The following is a 20,220-nucleotide window of genomic DNA, read 5'->3' as shown; positions in this document are numbered from 1 at the left end:
ACTCGCAATGAGAAATCTGACAGCCCATGTTGAGAAATCTCGCAGGGAGGTTGATTTTCCACGCTCGCTTTCGCTAACTTGCTGTTGACAATCGCGAACGAGGAAAAATCTCGCCAGGAGGTGGATTTTCCTCGCTCGCGCTCGCCAACTTGACGTTGACAAACGTGAGCGGGGAAAAGCTCAGCCCCGTAAACCAGAGTGCGGAAAACTACATAAACTCGGCGATCGGAGCAGAGTTCACCGCCCAGACTTAATTATTAGGGACTTATCCCAATTAATTTGTTATCCAGAATAGCTGCCAAATAGCAGGAAAATGTGAGCCAGCCTATCAACCATCAGGGTGGCTCAGCATACAGCAGTATGTCATTGGCGTATAGGGACATTAGTTCTTCCCAATCTCCCGCTCCTACAATGCTCTGTACGAGCAGGTCCTGACAGACCCAGGCCACCAGAGGTTCAAGCACGAGCGCAAATATCATTGGGGACAGTGAACGTCCCTGCGTCATGCCTTTGTGTAGGGCAAATGAACGGGACAATGTACCGTTAACCCGCACCCTCCTTATTAGGTCTTGATAGAGGAGTCTGATCCACTCATAAAGTTGCGTGACAAATACTAATGTAGTCAAGGCAGCGAATGCTTAATGCTGTTGAATTCCATTCGAGTGTCCAGCGAGAGTAGTACGGCCTTCTCCATTTGTTGGGCTAGTGTCATGTGTAGCACTCCGTATAGGTGCCTGAGGTTTAATCGGATGCTTCTGTGGGGCATGAATGCTGATTGGTCAGGGTGGACTGCAGAGGATATCACTATCTCTCTTTGCCAAAGCCTTTGCCAGCACCTTGACCTCTAGATTCAGAAGCGATATGGGACTGTATGAACTGCATTTCTCAGGAGGTTTGCCTTTTTTTGGGTCAATCATAATAGTTGCCAGTCTCTGGCCATCTGAGCGGCAACCCTCCTTCTTAGCTGCTTGAAACATATTTAGCATAAGCTTCACTACTTTGTCCGCTATACCCTTGTAAAGTTCTGCAGGCAGGTCGTTAGGGCCTGCAGCCTTTCCAGATTTCGAGTCTCAGATGGCTCCCTCTATTCTATCGACCTACAAGTCTTGCTCCAAGTCACCCCTATATAGCAGACATAGTAGAGAGGGAAAGGTCCCTGAAAAGGTCAGCACAATTGTCTCCAGACCTATCAGAAGTAGACATGTATACTGTCTCTTAGTAAGCTGTAAAAGCACCTGCTATGTCCGTCCCTTTTGTTTGTGTAAACCCACCAGGATCTTGGATTGCTAGAAACCAGTTTCTCTCCTTGTCCCTTTTTTCTTGCCAGGCTGTTAATTTGTTTGCTTTGCCTGCAACGTCGTAGAGTCTATGTTGGGTCGCTATCATGTGTGCTTGGGCTTTGTTTTCAGCTATATCCCTCAGTTCTTGTTGTTTAAGGTGGAGTTAGTGATGCAGGGGAGAGCCAGGGGGTCTCTCCTGCTACACCCGAACCTCTAGGAGAGCGCTCTCCCTTTCAAATTCTTTACATCTTAATTTCTGTCCCTTCATTGTCCCACCTATCAGAGCCTGGGCATGCCCCCATGTGACCGCCTTAAAGGCTTCCCATAGGATGCAGTCAGAGTTAACCGTCCCCTCATTCTCCTGAAAATATTAATCTGTTTGTTCCCTTATCTTGTCCACAAATGTTTTGTCTTTCAGATGCCAGGGATCTATTATGGGAGGCAGAGTGGTGTCCCTGGGAGGTCCCTGTAGCAGTACTTCCACCGTGGAGTGGTCCGAGGTGCCACATGTTTTATGTATTACTCTGCGAAACAGGTCTGCGTGTGTGCAAGGAGTGAAAATATGATTTAAGCGGGAGCAGCTCCAATGTGCGACACAAAAGTATGTGAACTGTTGCACTGTGGGATTGTGTTCTTTCCACAAGCTTATCAGCCCCATCGCGTCTACAAAGGCCTGCAGTGGTTCTGGGCAAGCACCATGAATGGACCTGTTTATCCTATCCTTCTCTGGGTCCATTGTAGTGTTCATATCAACCCCCCAGTATAAAAGTGCCAGGTGGCATTTCCAGGAGTAGGGTGCTAAGTGCCAGCAACGTATCAGTGCCAGTCTATACAACATATCTACCAAGGGGTTCATGCCAGGTGCGTCCTGGGATGAAGGGCACAGATGTTTTAATAAGTATGCCGACTCCTCTGGAGCCCGAGGAGAAACCTTCATGGGCGAGGAGAGTATACCCAAACCTATTGAGCGCCTTATAGTGATTGCCTTTCAAGTGAGTCTCCTGTCAGAGGACTAAGTCTGGAGCATTCCTCCAAACATACTGCAGAACTATGGTGAGTTTGATTTTGTTGCAGAGGCTATTGACTTTCCACGTCACAACCCTCAAGGCTGAGCTTGCTCGGAACTCTATGTGATATCTAATTAAGGTGTGACGCCCCCCCAGGCGGGCAGCATATTCCATCCCCCACTATCAATTGGCCATCTTCCCTTTTCCCTGGAACCTTGTGTCGCTGAGCCAAGGTCAAGTAGCACTTGTAGTCTAAACATTGTATACCAGCAAAACGGTCTACCCCTAAGAACCCCCCCACCACCCTGCTATCTTGCACTGTAGGCTTGAAGCTGCCCACTTCCTCAATTTGCATAGCACCTGTCGCCCAAACCGAATCGTAAAAACTATAAAGGGTTGGCCTGCACCGCCATATCAAGCCTTCAGTGAAATATCATACCTAATAAGATAGGATACTGCCTTCAGATCTGAAATAGGAGAGTCACAGCAGTCTTTTCCTTTCCTCATCCACCAGGTCAGTCACACTCGATGTCCATACAGGCTCGTCCACACCTGGAGTACCTGAATCCCGTGTGTATTTACCAGAGTCTCTCACCAACTTATCATTTTGCTCCATCAGTATGGCCAATCAGCAGCATTGTATTAATATTCTGAGGGGTTCGTCGATCGGTTATCTTGTGAGGCACTCCCTCCCAAGCATTCAACACTGTTGGTTGGATGATCATCCTCTTGTCGTTCACTTGGGTGCCCTGTCTTCTTCAAGCCGATCCCAAGCCATAATTTCCCTGCCACTACTCGAAGTCACGAAGGGTATAGCATCATATATTTAAGGTCTTTGGCACAGATCTCTTTTTTAACTTTGTCAAAGCTGCAACACTGGCATTGTACCCGCAATGTAAAATACAGGAAGAAGTGAATCCTCACATTTTCATAGGTGAGGTCCCCATCGGAGTGAATGGCTTGTAGCATAGCATTGCTGTTTCAATGGTTGAAGATCCTGGTGATAATCTTCAGAGGTGGAGCTCCAGGTTTAGGCATTTGAAAGTTGCCTGGGTCACAAGGTTTTAACAATGAGGTCCTCAAGAAAGAAGTCAACATGGGTCCTTCCGTCCCCTTGGGGACTCTGACCACCCTGATATCGTTCCTATGGACTCTACCTTCTTGGTCTTCAAGTTTTACTGCCATAACTACATTCTGTTTCATCAAATATTGGACATGCTCTTCCAGCTTTTTGGATGTGGACTGTAGCTGGTTGATGTGAGTTTCTGCTGCTGTGACCTTTTCCATCATCTTTTTAAAGTTTACCATAAGGAGATTTGCGTCTATTGTCACTGCATCTGTTTTGAATTCCGGGGTATTCTTTAGGTTGCAGATGGCCACCATCATGGCACCCAAGGAGGGCTCCGCTGCCTATGGATGTTCAGTGTCCAGACACATCAGCAGATTGTCTGGACACTGCATATTTGCCCATCTTGTTAGACTGAATGAGGGGCGTCCCTTGGAGCATTGGCATGGCCCTGCAGGAGAGGCGTCCTTCCTGTGTGGTCTTTTGTTCCTATTGTTCCTCCACAAGTCCCCATTGAGCTCCCCCTTTCTCATATATGTTCTCATAAAGCTTGATAGGAAGTTTTATTTGGTGATACCTGATTTTCAGGTGTGCCACCGTAGAACTGTGCTATGCCACTGTACTGCATAGACACAGAATGGACTGAAATGCCAACCTTTGTTGCTTCCATTATTCATCAGGATGGCATTAAAGCTTTGGTTGTGGCTGGACTTTATTCGGAATACGCTAATCTCATCTTTGGAGCAGGTGGGCATCTTTCCAGCTAGCCCAATTATGATGGTAAACGCATTGCTCTTAGCCACCTGAGGGTTCTGGCGTGCTCCCTCTCAGCTCCCGCCATGTGATGTGGTCCTTTTAGCAGGCCCGTTGGTCGGAGAGGCATTTTTGTGAGTAAAGTGGTCTTGGTGTTTCTAACAATGGTGTTCAGATAAATATGGGCTGTATTATTAAAGGGGCCCAAGGGATGCCACGGCAAAGGCCTCTGCTTGTAGGTTAGGTGGTATTATGATAGTGACCAGTAACTGTTGTACATTTTGAGTAATGACTTACAGGACAGGTTATTGCTCCTAATTCTGCCCTCAATGTTTGACGATTGTAATGTTGCCATTGTCCCAATTCCTGAGTGCGCTGCAGCTGTAGCATATCTCTGAACATTCCTCACATTATACTGAAGAAATAGCTGTGTTGTTTTGTAGTACATTCATAAGTGTATTTAGGGGTATATTATATAAATAATCACTGGGACTCTAGCATGCTGGTGGGATAATTTCTTGGACATGGCATATTGTTTGTCTTCTAATGTTTGCTTTATTGGCAGTTATTTTGTAGGTCTGGATTGACAGTTCAACTGTTTGCCGCAGCTGTGGTCGCTACTCTTGGCACAAACTATACATACAGCGGGCTTCTGAGTTCTATTGTTGGTTTGTTGTGAATGGTGCCTATGCAGACTTTCGTTGAGGTTTGCCTTGTTGCGTAGGCCAAGGCACCAGTGATAAGCAAATGTTGCCCTTACTAACCCCTGATCATGTCTATCGGCCGGAGTGCGGGTCACTGCCCCACAGGTCCATTTATCACGAGCAAACACGCCTCCTGCACATGGGGCGACATTCTGTCATGAGTCGTTACAGGAATCCAACAGGCCATGCTGACCCCTGGCGAATCAAGGTGTCTGAGATATTGCCATTGCATTCCTTTTATTGTGCCATTTGCTTGTGAATTGCAAATGTATTTAGGAAATAAATGTGTCAATGAGGTAGCTGCTAAATTATCACATCTTTCTTTTTCACTGCAGTGGTCCAACACACAAGAGTGGAGCCGTGCTGGGATCTCAAACAGGACGCCCGGGTCCTTAAGCAAGGCTACCTCTTAATCCAAATAATGTTCTTCTGTTTGCAGACCATTTTTGTTACCTACTTCTGTACAATACAATACAATACAATTTGTAAAGCGCGCTACATACCCGTGAGGGTCTCAAGGTGCTGGAGGGGGGGGGGGCTGCTACTGATCGAAGAGCCATGTCTTGAGTAGACTTCTGAAGGCCAGCAGATCCTGGGTCTGTCGTAAGTTGGTAGGGAGAGTGTTCCAGGTCTTGGCGGCGAGGTAGGAGAAGGATCTGCCGCCGCCGGTGGTTTTTCTGGTACGGGGTACCGTGGCGAGGGCGAGGTTGGCAGAGCGGAGGTAGCGGGTCGGGGTGTGGAAGTTGAGTCGGTGGTTGAGATATGTGGAGAGGTGTGGCTCACTGGTTAGAGGCGGCCGACCCGTAAGCAAAGAATCAGCCAGGGACCAGGGTTCAATTCCTGACGCGGCAGGGTTGTGGACCAGGGTCAAAACAGATGCGATAATTCTCGCCTCGGTACCTACTCTAACCAGAAACACACTCGGCAACTCTGGGCATTAAGCTTGCCTCATCTCTACAACGGCCCCCCACAGACGCCGGGGATGCCTGGTTTCACCTTGGAGATACCCAGCAAGGGACCATCTCACAGGGAAAACCAGGACGGGTTCCCCAGCGGTCTTCAGCGCCAGGATACTCCATGGAGTCACAGTGCGCTTTACAAGTACACCCACATTTACATTTACATGCTGGTCCGGCGTTGTGGAGGGCCCTGTGTGCGTGTATGAGGAGCTTGAAGGTGATCCTCTTGTTGACGGGGAGCCAGTGCAGGTCTCTCAGGTGGGGTGTGATGTGGTTGCGTCGTGGTATGTTGAGGATCAATCGTGCTGCAGCGTTCTGGATGCGTTGCAGCCACTTCAGGAGCTTGGTTGTTATTCCTGCATAGAGGGCGTTGCTGTAGTCCAGTCTGCTGGTGACGAGGGCGTGGATGACGGTCCTTCTAGTGTCAGGGGGGATCCATTTGAAGATTCTGCGGAGCATACGGAGAGTGTTGAAGCAAGAAGCGGAGACTGCGTTGACCTGCTTGGTCATGGAGAGGGCGGAGTCTAGGACGATCCCTAGGTTGCGTGCGTGGTCGGTGGGATAAGGTGCTGTTCCTAGCGAAGTAGGCCACCAGGAGTCGTCCCAGGCCGAGGGGGTGGAGCCGAGGATGAGGACATCTGTCTTGTCTGAGTTTAGCTTCAATCTGCTGTGCTTCATCCATTCGGCGACGGCCTTCATTCCTCTGTGGAGGTTGGCTTTGGCGGTGATGGGGTCTCCAGTGCGGGATATGATCAGCTGGGTGTCGTCTGCGTAGGAGATGATGTTGAGGCTATGTTGTCGTGCGACGTGGGCGAGTGGTGCCATGTAGATGTTGAACAGGGTCGGGCTGTGGGATGCCGCAGATGATCTCGGTGGTCTTGGAGTGGAAGGGTGGGAGGCGGACGCTCTGGGTTCTGCCGGTGAGGAAGGATGTGGCCAGGCCAGGGCCTTCTCTTGGATTCTGGCGTCGTGGAGGGGAGCTGTTAGGATGCGGTGGCAGACCGTGTCGAAGGCTGCTGAAAGGTCTAGAAGGATGAGGGCGGCTGTTTCTCCTTTGTCCATCAAGATCCTGACGTCGTCGGTGGCGGCGATGAGGGCGGTCTCGGTGCTGTGGTTGCTGCGGAATCCTGACTGCGATGAGTCAAGGATGTTGTTGTCTTCGAGGTAGCGGGTCAGTTGTCTGTTGACAATCTTCTCTGCGACCTTCGCCGGGAAGGGGAGCAGGGAGATGGGCCGGAAGTTCCTGAGGTCGTTGGGGTCCGCCTTGGGTTTCTTCAGAAGGGCTTTGATCTCGGCATGCTTCCAGCTATCCGGGAAGGTTGCAGTCTCAAAGGAGGAGTTGATTGTTTTCCGGAGATAGGGTGCGATGGGTGTGCTGGCTTTGTTGAAGCCGTGGTGGGGGTAGGGGTCAGAAGGGGATCCAGAGTGTATGGAGTTCATGGTTTTGATGGTGTCTTCGTCGATAACGTTGGTCCAGGTGGTCAGGCGGCTGGTGAGTGTAGTAGGGGTGGTTGTCTCGGCGGTGGGTGAAGGGGTGTGGGAGTTGAAGCTGTTGTGGATGGCGGTGATCTTACGATGAAAGAAGGTGGCCAGTGAGTCGCACAGGTCCTATGAAGGTGGGACGTCGCTGGTGCTGGGGTTGGAGAGTTCTTTCACGATGTTGAAGAGCTCTTTGGAGTTGCGTGCGTTGTTGTCTAGGCGATCTTTGAAGGCGGTCCTCTTGGCGGTCCTGATGAGTTGGTGGTGTTTGCGGATCGCGTTCTTGTGGGCCGTGTAGCTGTCTGGTGCATGGTCTCGGAGCCATTTCTTCTCCAGTTTTCGGCAGGTGTGCTTGGAGGTCCTGAGGTCTTCGGTGTTTGTTGCGGGGGACTTGAGAGGGGCGAGGGTGTTGGCGCAGTTGTTGAGCCACTGTTTTAGGTAGGTGGAGGCGGTGTCGGGGTCGGTGGGGTCGGCCGGTGGTCTGAGGGGGAGGGTGGTGGTCAGTTGGTCCTTGGTGATTTTGCCCCAGTATCGGCGTGGCGGCTGTTGGGTGCAGTGGTGTGTGGTGGGTTTCTTGAATGTGAAGTGGATGCATCGGTGGTCGGTCCAGTGGGGTTCGGTGGTGTGGTTGAAGGAGACGTGGGGACTTGCGGAGAAGATGGGGTCTAATGTGTTTCCGGCGGCGTGGGTGGGTGTCGTCACGAGCTGTTTGAGTCCGAGGTTGGTGAGGTTGTCGATTAGGGCGGTGGAGTTGGCATTGTTGTTGTCCTCGAGGTGGAAGTTCAGGTCCCCGAGGAGGATGTAGTCTATGGAGGCGATGGCGTGGGTGCTGATGAGGTCGGTGATGGTGTCGTTGAAGTGTGGTCGGGGTCCGGGAGGTCTGTAGACGAGAGTTCCTCTGAGGGTGGTGTTGGGGTCGGTGTGGATCTGGAAGTGCATGTGCTCGGCAGAGGTGAGGGTGTCTTCTGTGTTGGTTGAGATTCGGAGGGTGTCTTTGTGGATGATGGGGATTCCTCCTCCCATTCCGTTGGTGCGGTCTCTGCGGGAGATCTTATAGCCTTCAGGGATGGCTATGGCGATGTCTGGAGCTGAGGAGGCGTTCAGCCAGGTCTCTGTCAGAAAGGCGACGTCCGGGGTAGTTGAGTCTAGGAGGTCCCAGAGTTCGATGGCGTGCTTGCGGGCGGAGCGGGTGTTGAGGAGGATGCATCGGAGGTGGTTGGGTTCTCTGGTTGATGGTTTCACTGGCTGGATGCTGGTGAAGCTGCAGTTCCGGCAGGTGAAAAGTCCTTGGGTGGCCCGGTAGCAGGAGTGGTCGCGCCTGAGGTTGAGTGCTTGGAGGGAGCTTGAATCGTAGTGCAGTCTGGTGTTCTGGCGGGTCCGGGGTCCAGGGGTTCTGGCGTTGGGCGCGGTTCAGGCGCGGACGGGCGCAGACGGGCTTGCCTTTGGCGTGCCCTTGGCACGCCAGCGGTGCGCCCGCTGCGCTTCCGCGCGGCGCCCTCCATAAAAGGCGAAGTGGGAGGGAGGAGCAGCTGGGAGGCGGGAGCGGGGAGGCCAATGGGAAGGGGCACAGAAGAAAAGGGTGTCGGGAAGCGGGGAGCGGGGGGGCACAGAGGGCAGCGGCGATAAGGATCGCCTAAGGGCAGAGAAGAGAAACAGAGAAAACAGAGATACTAGGCAAGAGAGTGGAACAAGCTGTGAATAAAACGATAAAATGAGGCAGATACCAGGGCACAACAGCGGCGAACCCGTGGCGGCGACAGCGGAGGGAACCATTCACGGACACCTGGGAGGAGCTGTGCGGCGTGGGGCGCGACCAGAGGTCAGGTCACACTCACTACTGCGCGGCGCCCTCCATAAGAGGCCAAGTGGGAGGGAGGAGCAGCTGGTAGGCGGGAGCGGGGCGGCCAATGGGAAGGGGCACAGAAGGAAAGGGGGCGGGGTCGCGGGGAGCAGCGGTGGGAAGCGGGGAGCGGGGGGGCACAGCAGAGGGCAGCGGCGATAAGGATCGCCTAAGGGCAGAGAAGAGAAACAGAGAAACCAGAGATACTAGGCAAGAGAGTGGAACAAGCTGTGAATAAAACGATAAAATGAGGCAGATACCAGGGCACAACAGCGCACAACAGCGGTGAACCCGTGGCGGCGACAGCGGAGGGAACCATTCACGGACACCTGGGAGGAGCTGTGCGGCGTGGGGCGCGACCAGAGGTCATGTCACACTCACTACTGCGCGGCGCCCTCCATAAGAGGCCAAGTGGGAGGGAGGAGCAGCTGGTAGGCGGGAGCGGGGCGGCCAATGGGAAGGGGCACAGAAGGAAAGGGGGCGGGGTCGCGGGGAGCAGCGGTGGGAAACGGGGAGCGGGGGGGCACAGCAGAGGGCAGCGGCGATAAGGATCGCCTAAGGGCAGAGAAGAGAAACAGAGAAACCAGAGATACTAGGCAAGAGAGTGGAACAAGCTGTGAATGAAACGATAAAATGAGGCAGATACCAGGGCAAAACAGCACACAACAGCGGCGAACCCGCGGCGGCGGCAGCGGAGGGAACCAGTCACGGACACCTGGGAGGAGCTGTGCGGCGTGGGGAGCGACCAGAGGTCAGGTCAATGACTTATTAAACAGTGGTTTGTGATGAGTGCGAAGTGCTTGTTTGTACAATGGCTGGGCGATGTACTGACACGTATTATTAGAGGTACAGACTTTCCAAGGCCTAAAAATTTTGGTATGGGGCTCATTTTATGCTCAGGCTAATAATTTGGAGTACGTGTTAATACTGTGGTAAAGCAGCTGTTAAGCAGAAGAAAGGCCTAGCCTTCGTGGGCATGCAAGTGCATTCTACTCATTTGACCTGTGCTCAGACTGGAAACTCCAAAGCAGTTTGTGTGCATCTTCGGCCTGGCCTTGCTTGGCCCGCTCACATGTGAGGCAAAAAAACACTCTGGAATAGAAAATAAGTCAATTACCAGTCACGGCTGGCATGACTCGTGGGTAAGGTTGAGGGGGGTGTGGCCAGGGGCCGCATGCTGGGCGGAGGTTAATTTAAAAAATAAAATAAACGTACCTTCCCAGTCACGCATGTCTCTGCTCCTGACTTCCACTCCTGCTGTCCTGGAACAGGAAGCAGGCAGCCTCCCTACCCTAAGCCAATCACAAGCTGCAATGGCAGCATTGTGATTGGTTGGGACGGGGTCCAGTCAGGCGCCTATGGGGAGGCCATTTTCTCCACGTAAGCTGCATAGCCTACATGGAGAAAGGGCAGAATGCGCATGACTGGTTTGGGAGGCCCCAGAGGGCCGACCAAACAGTCAGGCCCTCAGCAATGGGCAAGCCACTCCTCCCCTGCCCAAGAGCAGACCCGCCCACCTGTACGTCCACCCCCAACCAAACCCTTCTGCTTTCTCTCAGTGCGAGAAGCAGAAACATAAAATGGTAGTTATTACGTACTCTTGGTTTTATGTATTTGTATACTCACTGTCAGTGAAATCAGCCAGAAAGGTTTCATGTACTACAACAGCATCTCATTGTTACGTCACTGTACTGTTTTTGTCATCTTTATGTTGCTTTCTAACTTGCATAACAACAGTAAATTTCAACCAATAGGAATACATTGTTAATTCTTCTATTTGCACAGCAAAACTTTAGTTAAAGGAATAAACTCAAACTTGTTCGCACCTATTTTGTAAGATAAATAGACGTGGGTGTAAAACTGTTACTTACCGGTAATAGGGAAGAGGTGTGGTGCAGCGGCCAGGGCGGTTGACTCTGGGGTTCACGGTTGAATCCCCGGCGCCAGGTTAGCCTAGCACCTTGTGACTCTGGGCAATGGCTCGCTTAATCTTCCCGACGTCCCCCAGCACCGGGACACCTCTCCGGAGGTAGCTGTGCGCTTTACAAATGCTGGTATTTCATCTTTCATTTTAATTGTATAAAATTGTGTATTTGTGCATTTACACATAGTTTCACTATAACCTTATATCATGTGTACTAATAATTTAAGATTTTCATTCTATTGCATATTGTATAATGACAATCCCCCAAGCAGGAGTTTTACTAGTTATATATCGTTTTCAAACACTTGTTAAAATTTTCTTTAAGCGAAATATACATAAGATCAGATTGCTCTAGTGCTGCAAATGTAGTTCAACCCCAGATCATGATACATTAAATGAATACAGGAGATAGTATTGATGGAGCAAGGATTCAAGAAAACGAAACTTGCTCGGAGCAATCCCTCATTAACAGTACTAATTGTTAGAAATGGTAAAAGAAACTAAATTAATATGCACACAACATTTACATATGGGAAAAGAGCTTTACGCATGCTTAAATAACAAAAAATAAAATGCAATGCGACTAAAACCCGCTTTAAACTAGAAAAAGCTTTTGCACATGTGCAAACTAGGATTGCGTAGATAATAACGTGACTAACTCATTTTGAGAGGGAAAACTCCCACGCATGCGCAAGAACTATTAACATGAAGTCTTGAGGCACCACATTCCCGGCATAAGCTTGCCTGAATTTAAAAAAAAAGAGCCATTGCTGCTAATGCTTTTGCTTCAAGAAAGAAATAATAAAATGGGATAGAGTAGAAGTGGGTGGTGAACAGTGAAAATCATGTCTTTGAGTAATTAACATTTGTTTATGATTCTTTTATTAATAGAGCACGTTTGGACCTATTGTTATGCATACCGAAAGAAAGATGGCGACGAGATGGAGGCAAGCGACGCATGCGCAATGAAGTCATGATGTGACCCGCTGACTGTGTGGCTGAACAGCTGCCAAGATTTAAGGACGAGAGTCGTGTGAAAGAAGCTCTCGACTGTGGAACTGTATTGAGAAAATGTTATTTGTTTTGCAACATTAAATATATGGGAATGAAGTAAAATAAAGTTATGAATGAGCTAAAGGGGAAGGGTTTGTTTAACAAGAGATGAGTATTAAAAAGGAAATATGTCAGCATGAGGTGACGAAAACTCCCCTGCCCCTGCCCAATCGAAGTCTGTATTGCATCTTTATTTGAAACTTTTGAAGGTGGGACATGCAGAAATGTAGACTATAACTAGAGTGACTTAAGTATTAGTTATCGACATGCATGTAAGTGAGGCGAGGCAAACATAAGTGCAGGAGAGAGAGAGAGAGAGGCGAGAACTACTGCTGCTGAGGAAGGAGAGAACAGACTGGGAAGATTCACCCCTGAAAGACAAGTTGATTAGATTGAAGATTCCGGAAGAATATCGAGGAGGGAGACAGTGTAAGAGAGGGATGCGCCATTGTGCGTCGGGTCTGTAGAGAAGCTTAGTAAGTATTGCCCTGTCCTATAGTCTTTGGCTCCTGATTCTTGATCAGGGGACCTCCACCAGTCATTTGGCCAGAGGGTTGGTTTTCCGTTATCATTATTGGGTAACTATTATTTTGTCTTAAATTTGCATATCCTTTGCAAATGTAAGATTTTCTATGTTTTTTGTCTCTTCATCTATCCGCTCCTAATGTATTGATTTGTTGAATGTGTCTGTGAATTGAATGTATTTTGCTAAATGAATTTTCTCTCCCATGAAAGTTTGCATTGTGGCTTTGTACTAATGAGCGTTCATGACTGAGATTTAGATAAAATTCACTGAATCTTACCCAGAGTCTGTGGTTATTTCACTAAGATCAGTAAGTTATTAAGTTAATTGTTAATATCACCATCAACTACTCAACTAATGGTCCACCGACCAAAGGAAGAGTGTTGATCTGTGAAGATTAGTTAGATATTGAAAAATGTACCAAATAATTTTGAGTCTATAAGTGAGTTAACTAATCAAGATTGACGTGAAATTACAAAACGTGACCTCCAGCAAAACAGCCTGGAAATTTGATTGTGTATATGGGCCCATTAAATATTTGCTTGTCGTCGCTGGCCTTTTGCTGAATCAGTTTTTCTGGTAGCAGAGTGATGGTTATTATTGATTAGTTTGGTGATGATTGATTATTGATGATTGATTACTGATTATTAACTATATGTTTAACACTAAGAGTTAGTGTCATGTTCTATGTTGTCTGGAAGTACAGGTACAGAGATACCTGAGAATCCCGGGAACAAAATTTAGAAGAGTGTGGTAAAGAAATCACATTGCAGAAGGTCACTCGTCTGTTGTCATAACACTGAGAAGCTACGGAGGACTGGCAGTGTTATATTAAGGACTATATCATATAAGAGTAGAGGGTGAATGACAGCAAAGGGCCCACCTGTAAAACTTTGGCCTTACCAAAAGGAGGAGTATCCCTAAAGGAGTAATAGGTACACCCCGAGCTTAAGTGAAGGGAAAACAGGGGTTTTTACTCATAGTGACAGGAAGTATTTTCTCTTTGAAGCGAGTGAAGAAACTATTTTTGGTTTAGCGAAGCAGACAGAGTAGCACTGTTTTTACGTTGTTACTAACAGAAATCTATAAAGCAAAGTTAGAAAAATATTGTCGTATTACCTTGTGAAGGGAGAGTCAGTAGCAGGAGTCATACTGGGTAAACATCCATTTGTACACGGTCATTACACTATGTACCATTACTACGCAAGCATTACAACACATGCGCTCTAACAACACGTAGCCATTTCTACACATGTTATTACATCACATGCGCTGTAACAACGCAAGCGTTGTAATACGAACTACAGCGTTGTGAGGAAAATGAGGTGTTTCCTCACAACAACGTGCAACGATCACTGCCTCTCTGACGATACAAGAAGGAGAACAGAGGACATGAGGAGAGAGAGTTAAGAGGGGCTGTTTTTAAGGGTTTAGGGTAGGGGGAGGGTCGTGCAGGGGGTAGTCTTTTAGGATTAAGGGTAGTGTTGTGTTTGAGGAGTAGTGTTTTGGGGTTTAGGGTAGTGTCGGGGGTCGTTCAGGGAAGTGCTTTGTTATAGGGACAGGACTGGGGGTCGAGGGAGGGTTGTGCAGGGAGTAGTGTTTTAAGGTTTAGTGTGGTGTTGTGGTGTTTGTGTAGTGTAGGGTAGTGTTCTAGGGTTTAGTTTAGTGTTGGGGGGTCGTGCAGGGTAGTGTTTGAGTGTAGAGACAGGAGTGGGGAAAAAGTTGTGCAGGGGGTAGTGTTTTAGGGTAGTGTTGTGGTGTTTGAGTAGTGTAGGGTAGTCGTTTAGGGATTGGTGTAGTGTCGGGTGGGTCATGCAGGGAAGTGTTTGCGTGTAGGGGCAGGAATGGGGCAAAGGATAGGATCGTGCTGGGGTAGTGTTTGAGGGTTTAGAGTAGTGTTGTGAAGTTTTTTTTGTGTAGGGTAGTGTATTTGCATTTAGTATTTAGCGTACTGTTGGGGTGTTTACAATAAAAAAAAATGCAATGTTAAACTATGCGGTGTATTTCAATCCGATATAATGGCACTTTTAATGCATTTGCAAAGAAATGCATACTAATGGTATCTGCAATTATAAATTGCGTAGTAACGGTACATGCAAACGTTGTAAAAGTATACGTTGTTTTGGTTTGCGTTGTATCGACATACATTCGTCATACTGACGTCACAGAGAGCCGCGCTGGTATTGGTTGAAACAGCGGGCGTGTGAAAAGTGCAGATTGTAAAGGGAGGGTAAGAAGCAGGAGCAATACTGACGTCACAAAGAGCCGCGCTGGCATTGGTCAGACAAGTGGGAGTGTTGTAAGCTCTGATTTATCAGTGGGCAAGTACCGTACTGGTATTGGTTGTGGAAAAGGATACGTAGTAAAACCTAATTGGATTGTTGGTGTGAGTCGCGCTGGTAATGGACGACTGTTAAGAAACAGGTTTCGCGAAATTACGGAAGAGTTTTTAGATTTTACCGATTGAATTAGTTAGTTACAAGAACTGGAACAATGAAGCTTATTGATAAGATCAAGAATTTTTTTAGGAAGGACAAGCGTATAGTAACTAGGGAGGGAATTCTTATGCCACCTCTTAACAAGCCTGCTTCCTTTATGATGAAGGAAAGTGGATATCATACGTGTGTGTGGTTGGAAAATTGGGTGGAATATACGAAAGGTAACGGTGTTCTAGCTTTCCCGGAACATGGTATATTTGATGTGAGGATTCTTCAGAATTTGAGAAATAGGAGGAATTCATTAGAGACAAATCTTAGGTTAACACAGTATGAGGCTTTGGAGGAATGGGAAGTTGAGGCATTTGAATGAGAGAAATACAGAGGAGGCAGAAGAAATAATAGAGGATTTTTACCCAGATACCCATTTGACACTCGAGGAGATCAGATGGAAAGATGGAGAAGGGCTGTAGTAACAGAGGGTTTATATCCAGTATTAATGGCTGAAGATCAAGAAGGGGGCAAATGTAAAGAAAAGATGAAACACATAGATGTGACAGGAATAGGGGGTGATGAATCTGATGATGAATTGTTGGAAGATATTTTAGTCAAAAGACCTCCGTCTTATCAAGAAAGTGCTTGTGATACAACTCCAAGTGCCCCGATGATGGGAACACCATTGGTTCCACAAGTTCTGTGTGATCCAATAGTCATCCGAGTATCACAAGAAAAGGAAAGGGATGCATTAAATAAAACAAAAGAAGAGATAATTCAGAAAATAAATCAGCTAGGTCTGAATGCTGAAGCATTGACAGTGCCAGTAACTATTGGTCCTGTTATTCCATTGTATGGTGACAAACGAGGTACGCCAAAGTCACAAAATGTAGCAGTCTCACAGAATGATGTTAGAAAAGAGATAGTAATGCTAGAAGATCAAACTAGTGAGAGTAATTTAAATGTCTTGTTGTTAGATCTCCCAAATCTTGAGACTGTGACTGAAACTCTAAAAAAGAATTGCACCCATAGATACAAGGAGGAAAGTAACATCTGTTACTTCAGTGGCAGGAAATTCTACTGGATTTTCACCAGAATATCTAGAAGAATGGGCAAAAGGGTTAGAAAAGAAGAAACCCCAACTAAAACCTATAGATGTAAGCTAGCTGAGAGTCGATTTGGAAGAAATGATCATTGGTACGATAAGTCCAGACAGATTAGGTTCATATGGAGATGAAGAATTGTTGTTTTTGTGCAAAAGTATAACATAGGGAACAAAGAATCTTCATGAAAAGATAGTGGAAGCAGCTTTAAAATTTGGAATAGATGTGGAAAAATCAAAAATATTACAAAAAACGTATATATCAGACTTTACTGAGAAGGATTTAGAAAGTTTGAATGCGTCAGGAAGGACATTGCAAATAAAAGAATTAATGCACATTCTGAAGAAATGAAGAGACGTAGATCGATTGAGAAGTAAATGGATAAAAAAAAGAGAGATGAGGCAGCTATAAAGGAAGCATCTACATACCCTTTAAGAGAAGCAGAAATGGTTGAAATGATATGTCCGATGAGAGAAGTTCCTGGTGGTGGATATGTTCTTGTTCCATGGGGTGGACAGTATATTCTGTCCTTTACAAATGACTTCCCTAGCTTGAGAGAGAAACCAATTGAATGGTACAAGCAGGTAGGTAGAGAGATTCGTTGTTGAAAGATTCAGACGGCCTGTTTGATATAGTGGTACCAACTGATTTGTGGACAGAATGTAAAATTACAGTTGATTGGCCAACTGAAGAGTATCCTGGAGACTCAAAGACAGGTGCACCTTCAGAGGAAAAGACTATTGATCTTTTGCACTGAAACGCGTTGACGTAACTTGGAACACTGAATCTGTGTGGTCTGGGATTGGGGAGTTGAAACTTGGATACCGTGCAAAGGTCTTTCCACTGCATATCTAATGGATCAGTTTGTTGATTTATATGCATTAGGTTGTGTTGTGTCTCTCCCTGTCTTTGTTCACTGTGTTTTTTTTTTAAGTGGATGATTTGGGTTGTAATATGACTGGGTCTGGGCAGTGAACTCAGCACCGTTAGCGGAGTTTGCAGAGTTTTCCGCACTCCGCGGAGCTTGTGGAGTTCCTTGCTCGTGCTCGCCAACAGTAAGTTGGCAAGCGAGGAAAATCCGATGCTAGATTTTTCAATGCGGGCAGTTGCGGATTGTCAACACCGCTCGCTTTGAGAAACCTTCCATTCGCGTTGAGGAAGCTGCCGCTCAAGTAGAACTAATACTCGAGTGGCAGAAAGAAGCTGCGCCCTCTTGTGCTGCATGTGATGCTGTTCGCGCTGATTTTACAGTGCAAGACAAACACCTGACGCTAAAAATCAGTGCGAACGGAGCAAGGTAACGCACTCCGCCGTTCGCGGAACTCCACGTAGCTTGGCAAAGTTGTTTTGTCACTTCGGACATATTCTTCTTTTTAATGTGTAGTGATTTTTTTGCATTGTTTTTAAACAGATGCTTTGTTTAGTGACTATTGATTTGAGGAACATAAATTCTGTAAATGTCTTTTAATATAATATAATGTAAAAGAAAATTCCACCCATATACTGATTTTGTGGTTCTGGGCTAAAAGTGATTGTGTGACAAGTGTGGTGTGAATGGTCAGTGGAGAGTGAGCGGATCAATGCTCAAGGGGAGGAAATCTTTTGGCCCCCCACTAAAAGCAACATATTCAACAACTACTTACCAAATTGGCATGCAACGCAGCGCATCAGCCAAAAATGCTGCACTTCATTGCGTGAGAAGGAGATAGCAGGACAGCACCATTTCCACAGAAATATGGCACTCTCGTCTCTTCCTAGCGCTGGCGAACATTTAGGCTGCAGAGCGCCATGCACACACCATTGCCCTAGAGTGCAAGGGTGTCTCAATGGGCCGAGTATATGTTTTGTACTGGAAGGATACACTTCCAGTACAAAACTGTGGTAAATTGAAAGTCCTTTGAGCCAGGTATATAAAACAGGTTGGATTTATTGAAGCTTAGTTACAAGGTAAGTTCATTAGAAGAAGATAGGTAGATGGAAAGTAACCCCACCAGGAGCAGCCTCCCTGCCGCTCAGCCTGCCTACCATCAACTGACACTCCACACACAAGCCAGGCACTCAAATATTCTATGAGTCATCACGCATTCTAACACTCAGACTAGCTGAGCAACAGGGAAGACACAGCGAGAGAAAGGAAAGACACAAGTCAATTATAACAAAAACAATATACTTACAGTAACTGTGAAACATATCCTACTTTATAGTGTGATATACAGTGCAGCACACATGCAAATTTGGAAAAGAAAGGAGAAATAAAAGCATTTCTCATTGATGGCGCTGATTTCAAAAGGGTGTTATTTCTTTATGTAAAACCTTGTTGACTCTTTTTTTAGTAGAAAGGGGTTTTCATCAACAAATCTTGGATGGTTGCATGGGAACTTCCCTGCACCACCCATGGAATGCTCATTTGGCGCTTGGGAATGCAAAACGGTGTGAGGTGCTGCTTTGTACTATTTAAAAGTGAATTTTCAACTCAAATCGAGTTATGCCCTGGAAAGTAAATTGGAAAAAAAAATATTTTGAGTCAGTTAGCATCACTTAAAAAATATACCCCTCCAAGTCATAAAGAAAGCCTTACTTGAAGCGTATTCTAAACAAGTATACAAGTGAAATTTGACATTTGTCAGGTGTTATGTTTTCTCTGCAATAAAACTGAAAGCATGAAATATCAAAATAAAAACGTATTAAAAACGATGATTTGACAAGTACTTCAAGTAAGCATTTTTGTAATATAGGACTTGCATTGCTTTCATTTGGGAAAGCAAGGATTGTAAGATATTTATGAAAGCTGCCTATGCAAGAACTATTTTTGGATTAGCTCAAACTGCTGCCATTCTGTGTCATTCAATTAACAATGTCCACCCTCCTCTCTCACCGAGTATCACTGTCACCACAAATGCAGGTGAGGACTTGTACTTATTTTAATACGTGTCATGACTCAAGTGTGAATGTGACAATAAGATGGCCACCAGACTTTGATTCATATTTTCAGTTCACATTGCTTGACCACAAGATGGCTGCCTTCATGTCTCTAATGACTGTGGCTCCTGTTTTCCTTTTATGCAGAATTATACTTACAGAGACAATTATCATTACACTGCCATCAAATATGAAAGGGAATGCAACGATAATAAATAATTGCTGCTCTGTACTTCCAATGCTTTTCAATATTTGAAGTTGACTAATATTCGCTTGGTACCAGCACCAAGATGGCTGCCACATTTGATTTGATAATCATATGCTGTTTCATCTGTGATTATCTCCAACATTGAAAATTCAGATAGGCATGGCTGTGCACCAGTAGCAAGTTTTCTCACACCAACCTTTGCTCTCCTGCATTGGTGACAGGGAGGTTTCTCCATTAGGGCTCTGGGACTGCACCCCGTGAAATTCCTACACATTCCTGTACAAATATTAAATCGGTTTATTTAGAGATACTATCAAATCTCTAAACAAATCAATGTATTCAAGTCTGGGCTGTCTGTCCCAGGCTGCCTGTCACACCTCGCTCTGAAACAGGAGATGGAAGCCAGGCAGTAAAACAACTTTCTGAACTGTGACGCACAACACAGTGCTTACTGTTCTAAACCTCTTCATTGACATTGCAGTCTATGGCAGTATCCACGATAGGCCAGTGATGCTTTCAGCTTCATGGTTTTGGGCTTTGGAGTCTCCATCCCTGCGTGAGCACAGCCCTCCATCATTCACAGGCATAGATCCCACTTTTTCCCATTCATCACACGTAGGAGTGGATGCAAGCACTTGTGTTTTGGTGCCTTGATCTTCGTAATGGTAAGTGTTAGAATGCTAATCTTCTGTTATGTATATTGCGCTGAGACCCCTCGCCAAGCTAACCTCCCCCATTGTGGCACCTTAGGCCCTGACTGCATGTAGCTGGCCCCCTTAGAAGTGGAGCTGATGTATTTGTTCCCCTGTGAAATTGATCCAAAAGACAAGGAGGCCAGGGTTATTGTTCCCTTTTGAAGTGAAATATCTGAGTCAAGCACAAAGTGAGAGATATGTGCTTACAGTATACAGTTATCCACTGTATCACATTAAAACTGGCAATATCTTCATGCCCTTAACAACATTAATGGCAA

This window comes from Triturus cristatus, chromosome 3_2 (assembly GCF_964204655.1).
Source record: "Triturus cristatus chromosome 3_2, aTriCri1.1, whole genome shotgun sequence".
Lineage (NCBI taxonomy): Eukaryota > Metazoa > Chordata > Amphibia > Caudata > Salamandridae > Triturus > Triturus cristatus.
Note: the sequence above shows the minus strand (reverse complement) of the source record.